This window comes from Mesoplodon bidens (genome assembly GCF_964165515.1).
Source record: "Mesoplodon bidens genome assembly, chromosome: 9".
In the NCBI taxonomy this organism is placed as follows: Eukaryota; Metazoa; Chordata; class Mammalia; order Artiodactyla; family Ziphiidae; genus Mesoplodon; species Mesoplodon bidens.
In genome coordinates this window covers 86291343-86302141 of record NC_138166.1, presented here as the reverse complement: position 1 = coordinate 86302141, position 10799 = coordinate 86291343, and the positions used below count along the sequence as shown (strand labels likewise).

Here is a 10799-nt window from a genome sequence, read left to right as displayed (position 1 = left end):
GAAAACTGTCCTCTGCTCTTCATTCCACTGGCTGCCCTTGAGCAGACACTTTCCTCTCTAAGCCTCAGGTCAGCAGATGGAGAAGGCTGGGCTGGATGTCGCCATGAAATTCCAACGTTCTTATTATGCAAAGTGAAAACCATGAGAAAAGAGAATCGGAAAGGAAGCAGGATCAGGAAGGAGAGACAGAAACACACAGAGAAAGGATAATTAAGAAAGGAAGAAAGGAAAGAGAAGTGTGGGGAGATGTAAGACAGACTGATCTCCTGCTGCCCCCGCAGCCACCAAACCCGAGGCTCCTGGGAATTAGTGACCTCAAGGTCTAGCACAAACCAAAAGGACTGACATCAGCCAGAGGTTCTGTGGGTTGTTTTTTGTTTGCTTGTTTGTTTGTCTTGGTGGGTAAGACTCACACAGAAAGTATACTTCATGAATAGGAAGGAGATGTGTTTCCTTCTCCTAAAGAGTGAAGCAGGCTGTGGTGGAAAGTTCAGATTGGGATTCCACACATGACCCAGTTCCTGCCCTGTCCTCAGACTCCTTTACCTATATGATCTCATATTTTATCACAATCAGTCACTGTGACCTTGAGCAGATCATTTCTCTGTGATTTTGTTTCCTTATCCATAAACTGCAGACACGTCTAACTGCACTATGAAATCCAGGAGACTGTGGGGAGGACAGATTCCTGTAACTAAAGTGCAAAAAACCTGGGGTATTATGAAGGGTCACACATGCATGGAGTACTATTACTAGTCATAAAAATGATATCATACAAACAAAAGAGTGGATTGGGCCTGGGCCTCAGTAACAAATTTAGAGTCAGCTTGGGCTGCCATAACAGATCAGATTGTGTGGCTTAAACAACAGACATTTATTTTCTCATGGTTCTGAAGGCTGGAAGTGCAAATTCAAGGTGCCAGGGTTGGTTTCTGGTGAGACCACTTTTCCTGGCTTGCAAACAGCCACCTTCTGTGTCCTCACATGGTCTTTCTTCTGTGTGTGTGTTTGGAAAAAGATCTCTGCTGTCTCTTCTTATAAGGACACAAGTCCTATCAGATTATAGAGTCCCACTCTTATGAGCTCATTTAACCTTAATTACCTCCTTAAAGGTCCCATCTCCCAACTTCAGTCACACTGAGGGTTAAAGCTTCAACATATGAATTTTGGAGGGACATAACTCAGTCCATAACAGATTCCTTATTTATCACTGCAAAAGACTAAATATCTAACACCTTATGAAATATGTGTATTTTTGATCATCAGACTGTGAGATTATTGAAGGCAGAGTCCATATCTCAGCTGAACGAATGTTACCCAAGTTTAACAAGTACCCAGCACAGAGTAAATCACAGTAAATCAAGAACAAATGAAAGAGGGGACAAAGGCAGGAGGACTAGGGGAAAGCGACCAGCCACAAAGTTGGTCCCTTGATTAGCTTCACAACTTTGACTGACATGCTCTCCATTATTTTTCATATTTGGCCACACACCCCCTGCCATGAATGTTTTATCTTTAAGAAACTAATTCCTTGAGCTGTAGCTGGTGGCTGTCTCTGGCAGGTGAAAAGAGCAGGTGTTGTGGTCAAAACCTCTCCCTGATTGGCAGAGCGGCTCCTGGCTGAGCAGGGCGAATGGAGATAGGAGCAGGTCACTTCCACACCATCACCTTCTCTAAACCTGCCCTGCTTTTAACAAAACTCCCACCTTGAATGCTGACCCCAAGCCTGCGGTGCTGCTGGGAGTATCTGCTAAAGCTGAAGGCAGGTGTATGAGGTGGGACCCACACGTAGGGACATCTGGTAGACTGTGACACTGTTCAACAATTCCCACTTCCCCTCCCTGAATGAGCATTACAGTTTCCCACCTAATAAAGGTGAGCTGGCCAAGCCCCTTGCTTTGGGCCAATGAAATCTGAACGCCTGTGATGTAGGTCCCCTGCAAGGCTCCCTCAGCCTGGACCACAGAGTGAGAACAACGACGTCACAGAGCAGAGCCACCAGATGACCCTGATGGCTATGTAGTACGGGTAAAAAATAAACCTTTGCTGTTTTGAGTCCCTGAGGGGTGAGAGCTGTTTGTTACTGCAGCATAACCTAGACTATCCTGTGCATTACAAGGTACAAGAAATTCAACCTGACCGACAGTTAGCTCCTTAGTTGACAGCTGGATGTGTGGAGTCTCACCTTTCACCTACAGAGAATTATTCTTTTGACCGAACTCTTTTATTTTTTTAAAGGTATTACTGGCCATGTACACTCAATGTGAATCATTCTGTGGAAGCTCCTAATTTTCCTGAGCTGGATTTTGGACAGATTAGGAAAGAAAGGGAAGACAGAAAAAGAAGGCACAGCTCCATGGAGAAGAGGAAGGAAGGACCTTGGGGTGGCGTGTGGGCGGGAAGGATCGGGAGAGAGGAATCAGAAGGAAGAGGCTTGGGGAGGACAGCACCTGTCGCCAACTCTGTGCGGGAGGTTTTCTGCCTGGTCTTCTCGCAGCCCGCCTGCCCTGGTGGAGAGCGTTCAGCCCCAGGTGGAGGTCGCGGCACTCGCCTCGGGAGAGGCTATATGGACCATCCCGGGATGCATCCAACCAAGGTCGTTTTAAAACACAGCCTATAGTCTTCTAGAAATTTCAATAATGATCAACTTCTCAGGAAGGCAAAGAACTCATTCTTACTGGGGCACAGACCATGTTCTCTACCCAGGTCCTCACTCCAGATGGCAGCCACCTCGAGGGGACCGTAAATGACAGCTCCTTGTGATGCCTACAAAGGCCTGTCCACACACACACAGGCTGGCTGCTCTCAGCAGCACCTACTGCTGGCTGATTCTAATAGAGGCCTGATGATCCCTCTAAAATACAGGCAGGGGAGAAACTCATGCCCCCCAACAGAAGGGGGGCCATTCTTATCCCTGTTCCACTTTGGAGTACAGACCTGGGCTGCCGCTTTCCCACCTGCCAAGTTCCCCAACCACCCCTGGTTAAGCCTGTCCAACTCTAGTGATGCAAAGGCAGGGCCTGGTGGGTACAGGAAGCATAGCGGTAAGGGAAGGGAGGCTGGCAGGTCACTAGGGATGCGCTCTCGGCCCCATCCACCAGGACTGCGTCCACTGCGAGGACTGGCTCGTGGCGCCCCGTCCCCATGGGCCTGCCTGCACTGCCCCTGACCCCTCAGTACTCTTCTCATTCCTTCTTCATCTGTGGTTTGCCTCCAGCTGTATGAAAACCCAGGGGCAACACAGGGGGCATATGGCCCCTACTCGGAACTGTGTGAGCACCCCACCTGTCCAGACAGCTGTGACCTCAGTCTTCCTTTTGTTGCCTGAACGTGTTTTCTGGGTAGAGTAATGGCGAAGACCCTGCCCATCACTGTCCAGCCCTGCCACCTGGAGCAAATTCCTGTCTCTACATCTTGGTCTTCTCATCTGTAAAGATGGGAATAATAACGCCTTCCTCACAGAGCTGTTGAGAGGATCAAGTGAGGTAAGGCTTTCAAAGGACTTAAAGCGGGTCCTGACACCTTACAAGCTTTAGTGGATGGTGGCTTTAGTATGGAGTGACAGGCACCTGAAGGAAAAACCCCACCTGTTCTCTCTCTGGACCTAACTCATGGGACAGGACCCAGCGTATAGCAGTCACGCTAAAAGTGTCAGTTACATGAATGAATAAAGTTAGTGCAAGAATCTCTGCCCAAATCCTGAAATGCAAGTGTAGAATATAGCTTCCCAATAAAGTACAGAAGCGGATAACTGAAAATGATAAATGCCTGAGTTTTCCCCCAAAGCAGAACCTGAGACAAGGGCTTATGAGCAGGGGGTTTATTAGGGGAGGTGGTCCTGAGAAACAGGAGTGGGGTAAGGGAGAGAAGACAAGACAACTCAAGGGTGGATTATCAAGCGGGTCTCCACTGTGGGCAGCAGGTAACCCACTAGAAAGGGCCCTCCAGAAACAGCACCTCAGACCGCGTCCACTGGCTCCCATCCCCCAGAACGTGAAGGCTGCCCAGTGGCTGCTTCATCCTTCAGACGTTTAGATTTGCGAGTGTGTAGCAATGGCTACGTGGCTCCCCCCAGGGACCCCAGTGGCAGGCACAGTGGTGGTGCCCTGGGGCAGAGGCAAGGGGTATGCAGGGTCTGTCCCGAAAACAGATGCTGTCAGGCTACGTGCATGCCACCTGGTTGCTATGGCAACAGCTGGGGCTGAAATGTGGGTCAAGAGGGCACGAGGGAGGTCTACAGTGCAATATGTAATCCTTTAAAACCCTTAATAATTCTGCACAAGTGAGATCAAAGTCATTTCACAGAGTCTTTTCTTGGGAGGAGCCCTCAGTCTTCCTCCACCTCTTCACCTTCCCATTACTGCCATCGCCAACCTCCTTCCCATTATTCACCATCAAACCAAGTTTTTATTCCACCTTGAAAGTTGTGACTGACATATGTGAGACAAGGACATCAAGTGACACCAAAAGCTGGATGCTGGTGAGGGCTGGATGCGCCCACTGGTTCTATGACTCAGCACATTCACAGGTGACTTCTCAGCAGGACTGGTTACTACTCAACCTCCCCAGGCACCTATGCCCTTCTCTCCTGCACCACACAATTAGCATCTTATCCTGGATGGCTATAGCCTCGAATTGCCTGTTAATAACACCACTCAGCACTTTATTTTAACAGAACCAGTGCTGATATGTACATGATAATTTTATTCCCTAATAATTTCACCTCTTTCTTATGTCCTGTCTCCTCAACTCAGTAATAGACCAGGTCTTAACATTTCTTTTCTTCTGAACTCAATGCTGGATACATAGTAATAAGATAAATGCCTGCTGTTTTCTCTAAAGCACTGGGCCGCAAGATCAGGTACCCAAAGAGGATATCATGTAATGAAACCAAACTGATCCTGAAGACAGGGTTTTCTAAATGACCTTAGTCTTTTGTATCCCATCAATTAAAAAAAATTAGGTCCCTTAGGGTTGATAAGATACTGGGAGGAGATGAAGAAGAGAATACAAGTGTAGGGTAAGACTGTAACCCTGATTTAATGCCCTGTGACAGAGGGTCATCAGCTCCCAGGCCACAAAGAACTTTCTCAGAGAGATGATTTTTATAAAGTGAGTTGAGGTATCACTTACATACATTACCTCATTCAATTCTCAGGATCCAGCCTTATGCAGTAGTTGTCACTACTACACCCATTTTATGGATGAGTACATTGAGGCTCAAAGCGATAACAACTCCAGTCCCACAAATGGCAAATGATAGAGGTGATGGAGCTGGAATGTAAACCTAGGTTTCTCTGACTCTAAAGCTTATGCTCTTGATTGTGCTATATTACCACAAACTCTAAATAAAGAGCTTCTCTCTCCCTCTCTCTCAATAGTGGGTTATCACCAGAGCATTGTAAATGCAAAAGACATCGCAGAGAAAATGAGAAAGGATAGGCACTGGACTGCAACTGTGAACTAAAGCAGGCAGAGAGGAATAGAAATTGAATGGGAATTCAGCCGAAAGGTTTAGGGACTGACATTGACAGGGATGAGATGCTGGCAGGCTCCCTGGCGGGATGCCCAAGAGTGACAGAGGGATCTGGGTTCTAATCTTCAACACCGTACTTAGCTGTCTGTGTGTGGCTTAGACAAACTGATTTACATCTCTATGCCTCACTCCCCTCATCGGTGAAATGGAAATAATTTCTGAGATAATTGTGAGAATCTGTGAGAAAATGTGATTATGTACATGATGTCTGACATGTAGTACCTCAAGAAAGGTAGCTATTTTTTTTAATTGAGGTAACATTGATTTCAAACCTTCTGTAAGTTTCACGTGTGCAGCATTATGTTTCTACTTCTGTACACCCTACAATGTGCTCACCACCAAAAATTCAGTTTCCATCTGTTATCCTCCCTCCTGCCCCCTCCCCTCTGGTAGCCACTACTCTGTTTTCTGTAGCTACATGTTTCTTACTGTTTGGTTTGGTGTGTTCATTTACTTTGTTTTTATTTTTTACTGGGTTTTTTGAATTGTAGTTGATTTACATTACTACTTAGTTTCAGGTGTACAGCCTAGTGATTCAGTATTTTTACAGCTTACACTCCATTAAAAGTTATTACAAGATAATGGCTAAAATCCCCTGTGCTACACAATATATCCTTGTAGCTTATCTATTTTATACATAGTAGTTTATCTCTCTTAGTCCCACATCCTTAATTTGCCCCTTCCATTCCCTCTTCCCTTTGATAACCACTAGTTTGTTTTCTATACCTGTGAGTCTGTTTCTGTTTTGCATATACATTCATTGGTATTATTTTTTAGATTCCACATATAAGTGATAACATACAGTATTTGTTTGGTTTCCACTGCCTGAGGAGACATATCTAGAAAGATATTGCTAAGAACAATGTCAAAGAGCATATTGCCTATGTTTTTTTCTAGGAGTTTTATGGTTCCAGGTCTTACATTCTAGTCTTTGATCCATTTTATGTTAATATTTCTGTACGGTATGAGATAGAAGTCTAGTTTCATTTTTTTGTATGCAGCTGTCCAGTTTTCCCAGCACCGTTTATTGAAGAGACTACTTTTCTCTGTTGTATGTTCTTTGCTCCTTTGTCATAAATTAATTGTCCATATATGCATGGGTTTATTTATGGGCTCTCAATTCTGTTCCATTGATCTATGCATCATTTTTCTGCCAATACCATGCTGTTTTGATTACTATGGCTTTATTAAATAGCCTGAAGTCAGGCAATGTGATGCCTCCAGCTTTATTCTTTTTTCCTCAGGACTGCTTTTGCTATTTGAGGCCTTACATGGTTCCGTATAAATTTTAGAATGTTTTACTCTATTTCTGTGAAAAATGTCCTTGAGATTTTGATAGGGATCACACTGGATCTGTAGATTGCTTTAGGTAATATGGACATTTTGACAATGCTAATTCTTCCAATCCATGAAAATGGAATATCTTTCCATTTATTTGTGTCTTCTTCAATTTCTTTCAACAATGTCTTACAGTTTTCAGTGTACATGTCTTTCACCTCCTTGGTTATATTTATTCCTAGGTATTTTATTCTTTTTATTGTGATTGTAAATGGGATTGTCTTCTCAGTTTCTCTTTTTGTTAGCTCATTGTTAGCATATAGAAATGCAACAGATTTTTGTATATTGATTGGTGCCCTGCAACTTTGTTGTATTCATTATTTCTTTTTTTTTAAATTTAATTAATTTATTTTTGGGTCTTCACTGCTGTGTGAGGGCTTCCTCTAGTTGCAGTGAGCAGGGGCTACTCTTCGTTGTGGTACGTGAGCTTCTCTTCTCATTGCCATGGCTTCTCTTGTTGCAGAGCATGGGCTCTAGGCACGCAGGCCTCAGTAGTTGTGGCTCGTGGGCTCTAGAGTGCAGGCTCAGTAGTTATGGCACACGGGCTTAGCTGCTCCACGGCATGTGGGATCTTCCCAGACCAGGGATTGAACCCCTGTCCCCTGCATTGGAAGGCAGATTCTTAACCACTGTGCCACCAGGGAAGCCCTCATTCATTATTTCTAATAGTTTTTTGGTGGAGTCTTTAGGGTTTTTTTTTTTTTTTTTTTAAAGAAGATGTTGGGGGTAGGAGTTTTTATTAATTAATTAATTTATTTTTGCTGTGTTGCATCTTCATTTCTGTGTGAGGGCTTTCTCTAGTTGTGGCAAGCGGGGGCCACTCTTCATCGCGGTGTGCGGGCCTCTCACTATCGCGGCCTCTTGTTGCGGAGCACAGGCTCCAGACGCGCAGGCTCAGTAGTCGTGGCTCACGGGCCTAGTTGCTCCGCGGCATGTGGGATCCTCCCAGACCAGGGCTCGAACCCGTGTCCCCTGCAGTAGCAGGCAGATTCTCAACCACTGCGCCACCAGGGAAGCCCGTCTTTAGGGTTTTTGAAAGCTATTTTTAACAGTTTGTCACTGACTTGCCATTGGAAACGCACTTCCCATGGCCCTTTTTTAAAACCCTGGACATGACAGAGGCCACAGCTAGAGGCAGGGGATGGTAGGCATATTGTCAGCCACTCCCTCCTCCTCCCATGGGCATATCTCCCCAGCTGGAGGAAGGTCAGTGCCAGTTGCCTCAGCACACGGTCCGCTCTCAGTCTGTGAGCTCTTCTGCGGCCGTGCTGTGTGTTCGTTCCCTGATAAGAGGCTGGTGGTGGCCGTTTTGTTAAAGGGCCAACCGGAGACATGGCCCAGATGAGGGAGAAGCGGCATGACACGCTACCTCATCCAAAGAGAGATGCAGCATCCTTGCTGTGTGGGTCCATGGGACCTTGCAGAAGGTGGCCGCCTCCCCATGGAACCCCACAGAGCCCTTTCCATCTGGTGTTTGGGTCCTGCAGCTCATGCTGGCCTCTTCAGTCTCGGTCCTTTGGAACTCACATGGATATAGCCCCACGGAGTCATTAAAACTGAGGCCAGCTGCCAGCACACAATGCATAAACAGTCATGATGGCCACCTCCCCTCACGCTCCCCAGAGAGCCTAGAGGGGCCTGCCTAAGGCCTCTACCAAGCAAGGCTCTCATCGTTGGCACCCTGATCAATCTTCCCCGGGGGGCCCAGAGGAGGAGCTGAACCCAGGTGGAGGAAGGAGTGGGCCCCAGTGAGTTACGAGGCTGTCATTCCATCAAGGGCTTCTGGAGAGATCATAAACTCACATCCCACATCTCCCCGTCCCCCTGGCCCTTCTTCTCCCCAGCATGATTTACAAGCCTATAACTCTGAGGCGGGACTGCTTCGTATTTCACATAATTCAAATATTTTCCTAAACAACATCAGGCCTTCTCTTTGCCAAGGAGCAGCACCAGCGCCCTCTGGTGGCTGGTGGCCCAGGTGGGCTCTTGGGTGGAATTTCCAGAGCTTGTTGGAAACCTGAGTCCTGCCTGAAACCCAGTGGGTAGGAAGGGCCTCTCTAGGGTTCAGGGTCATGCAGATGTGGGCCAAGAGGGACTTACAAAGCACTGATTTCTGAGGCTCCACAGATTCAGTTGACAAGCATTTACTGAGCCCCGGCTCATGTGGCGCTCCCTACAGACCCCATGAATCACACTGCCAAGCCCAGTCTTCTTTCTGCGCCTGTGTTTTGGCCCTTCACATCCCTTCAAATACTAAAGACTGTGTGTAAACGTTTCCGCCATCGCCACAGCCCCTCCTGGCCCAATGCCCCACCCCGAGGCCAGTGGAATGTACCATCGCCTCACCTTGTGGTTTATGCTTCCATCATCGGTCTCTCCCATTAGAATATGAGCTCCGTGAAGGCAGGGACCTTCTCTGCTTGGGCTCTGCTGCATCTCCAGCATCTGGGACAGTGCCTGGCCCCACGCAAGTGCTCTAGAAACGTCTGTTGAGTGAAGCATGAAAGAAGGAATGAGCAAATGATTGAACACGTGAGGCAGCTGGATGGCCTACAGCACTGTCCCCAATCGATGACAGTGGAAGAGAGGCTGGCCTCAAATCCTAGACCCAAGCTTGAGCACGAAGGCCGGTGGGGCTGGTACAGGACGCTTCCTGCCGCCTTTCCCTTACTGCTAACTTTGCTTTGGGTGGAGGTCCATAGATAGCAGGCTGCATGGTGGCAAAAGAGGGTGACTCTTCTGGAGCTGCCACTGGGACAGGGCCAGAGAGTGGGACCCCTGAAGGGTAATCCACCCTGCTGCTGTGATGAAGGCCTCTTGTCAGCCTGCCTCATGTCCTTCATGGGCAGCTGCAAGGGCGATGTGCCATCACTAGGTTTCCAGGGCATCTGCCTCTGGGATCAAAACAACTTGAAGGCCTCAGCTATGTATAGTGGTGGCCGCCCCCTCTGGCCCAGATTCCTCTGGGGCCCAGCATCCTCCCCACCTTTCTGACTTCTGCCTGTGCCTGGCTTTTCCCTTTAAAATCTGCTCATGTTCTCCTCGGTGGTAGCTGGTAACTATGGAAACTACAATTAGGCTGTTTTGCTCAGTGTCTCTAAAAATTGCCAAGTGCAGGCAGCAACAGCCCCTGACTTATCAGAGACCCTGCTCAGGCTCTTCCATATGTTCTTTTAGGGCACACCCTCTGAGCATTTAAGAAAATGCTCCTCCAGCTACCTGAGATGAAAGACTACTTTCTCTTTGTAAAAATTTTCATTTCATAGCAGTCCCACGTTTTTATAAAACACGATGAAAACAAATGAGAAAAATGAAAAGAAAAAAAAAAGTACAACTGACAAGACCCAATTTTATAATCGTAAATTCAATAGTCGTAAGAGGACTCTTTCTAACAGCTATAAAAGTTTCTCAACACTTACTCTCAATTTCCATCCTGTATCATCGTGGGTGAGTATCAGTTTGTGGACAGGCTTCAGTCACGGACTATGCTTTGAATAGCTCTGGCCCAGAATGCTACTCAGGGTCTCGCCCCTTCCAGACACATCTCTGACCAACCCTGCTGGCCCTGTCCAGCTTGGGCCTGTACCGAAGGGTGCCTCAGGGTGGAAGGTGGGGCCTCACTGGGAACACTGACAACCCACAGAAATGTCTGCACTTGAACTTGAGCAAATGTGTGTGAGGGAAGCAGCTGCAGAGGACTTGCCATGCCGGGAAATGCTCTCCCAAAGCCAGGAATTAAGGCTTACTCATCCAGCCATGAGAGGTTTTCCATCGCCCTGGATTCTAGCGTGGTATCTGATGGCACAATCCTGGGGTCACTCAGAGATCTGACTGCCCTGCGATTCACCAAATAACCCCACCACTGTCCCCATGCTTGCTCCTGGAATAGAGAGTACAGTTTGCATGGCCTGGATGGACATTCATC

At 47.2% G+C, this 10799-nt stretch overlaps 1 long non-coding RNA gene across 1 annotated transcript in view; it reads right to left on the bottom strand.

Moving 5' to 3' along the window:
- LOC308622201 overlaps window positions 1-10375 on the bottom strand; it is a 15584-nt gene extending 5209 nt beyond the window's left edge. Inside the window, exons 1-2 of the long non-coding RNA XR_014016578.1 lie at window positions 10294-10375; window positions 9221-9360 (exon numbers count right to left, since the gene is read on the bottom strand). This is a non-coding gene — a long non-coding RNA (uncharacterized lncRNA). The remainder of the gene's footprint in view (window positions 1-9220; window positions 9361-10293) is intronic.
- Between the last annotated feature and the right edge of the window lie 424 nt (window positions 10376-10799).